Raw genomic sequence first — 1,762 nt, 5'->3', positions numbered from 1 at the left:
TGACTTTTCAAATTTGAAATAATTTCAGAATTACAGAAAAGTTGCAAAAATAGTAGTTTCCATATACCTTTCATCCAGCATCCTCTAATGTTAACATTTTACATACCACAGTACAGTTATCAAAATCAGGAAATTAATATTGGTACAATACTAGTGACTAAACTACAGACTTGAAACATTTTTCCACTAAGGTCCATTTTCTGATGCAGGATGTAATCCAGGATCCCACATTGCATTTAGTTGTCAAGTCTCCTTAGTCTCCTTCAATCTGAAATAGTTCCTTGGTCTTTCTCTCTCTTTCGTGACCTTGACACTTTGGCAGAGATACTGGTAGAGTTATTTTGTCGCATATCCCTCGATTTGGGTTTGTCTGATGCTTTCTCATGTTTAGATGAAGGTTATGCATTTTTGGCAAGAACACCACAGAAATGGCATTGTGCCCTTCTCAGAGCATAAAGTCAGGAGACATGGTGGTCTCTGCCAAGTTTCTCCATGTAATTATTCCCCTTCCCTTGTCATTAATAAATATCTTAGGGGAAATACTGAGACTATACAAATATCCTGCTTCTCCTCAAACTTTTACCCACTAATTTTAGCATCCTTCAATATATTTTGCCTCTGATAATTATCACTATGGTGTTTGTCTAATGAAGATTTTCTTTCTTCTTCTTCTTTTTTTTTTTTTTGGATATCTGATCTTATTTGTTACTCTTAGAAAATTTCATTTTTGACTGGACTCAGACTTAGAGGTAGAAGCTTTCGGGACAGCCCCTGTCTCTTGGCAATCTGTTCCTGGTGTTTTTCTTTGGCCTCCTTCACTCTCTTGGCCAAAAGTTCAGCATATTCTGCAGCCTCTTCCTTGTTTTTCTTAGTACACTGTTTCTTCAGAGCAATAGGCCGCCGTTTGTGTTGCAGGACACGTGGAGGAACAAGATGCTGAATCTTGGGTGCTTTGGTCCTAGGTTCTTACCTTTTTTGTCTAGGGGCTTTCTCACAACATTCTAGCGGACATCATCCTCTTTAGAGAGATTGAAAAGTTTGCAGATTCTGCTAGCTCTTTTGAGCCCCACACGACGAGTCACAGTAGTATCAGCGAGTCCAGAAATATCCTTCTCCCCTTTTTTCACAATGAACAAGTTGAGAACACTCAGATTGGCAACCACAATGCAACCCCCAACAGATTTGTGCTTTCTTTCTCCAGTCCTCCTCCGTCTGTAACAGGAATGCCCCTCACTCAATAGCAGGCAGACACGGCCATGGGTCAAGACACCCTGCTTGATGGGGAAACCCTGCTTGTCATTCCCACCACTGATTCGGACCACATAACCCTTCCACTCTTCACCCAGAGCGTCAGCAGCAACTTCTGTGGCCATACGCTTCTCACAAAATGTACAAAGTTGGCATTCATCGTCCACTTCCATGAGTTTCTGGCAGCCAGTGACCGGGAAAGAGATGTTCAGCTTCATCCTGAAGCAGCCGACTACCTCCGAGGCACCACAAAAAAAGAGGCTAATGAAGACTTTCAATTTTCCTCATTCCTCTATATATATTAGTTGGAATTTTTCTCTAAGGAGAAGCTATCCCTTCTCTCTCAATTATTTATTCATTCATTTGTGCCCTTCATTTTTGCTTGTGTGTTCCCTCTGTTTCCCTTCTTTGCCAGGCCAGTAGGAATTTAGCAAAGCAATAGATAAAAACAAATATCATTTAAAAAGACAACTCCCAAAGTATTTTCAAATTTTTTGCACTATCCTGTCTAACC

General features: G+C 40.5%; 1 pseudogene; it reads right to left on the bottom strand.

Annotated features, from left to right (window-relative positions):
• Nucleotides 1-721: 721 nt before the first annotated feature.
• Nucleotides 722-1,466, bottom strand: LOC131403171 (small ribosomal subunit protein eS6-like; annotated as a pseudogene).
• Between the last annotated feature and the right edge of the window lie 296 nt (nt 1,467-1,762).

This window comes from Diceros bicornis, unplaced genomic scaffold (assembly GCF_020826845.1).
Source record: "Diceros bicornis minor isolate mBicDic1 unplaced genomic scaffold, mDicBic1.mat.cur scaffold_55_ctg1, whole genome shotgun sequence".
In the NCBI taxonomy this organism is placed as follows: domain Eukaryota; kingdom Metazoa; phylum Chordata; class Mammalia; order Perissodactyla; family Rhinocerotidae; genus Diceros; species Diceros bicornis.
The sequence above is the reverse complement of the archived record's forward strand: the minus strand, read 5'-3'. Positions and strand labels throughout refer to the sequence as shown.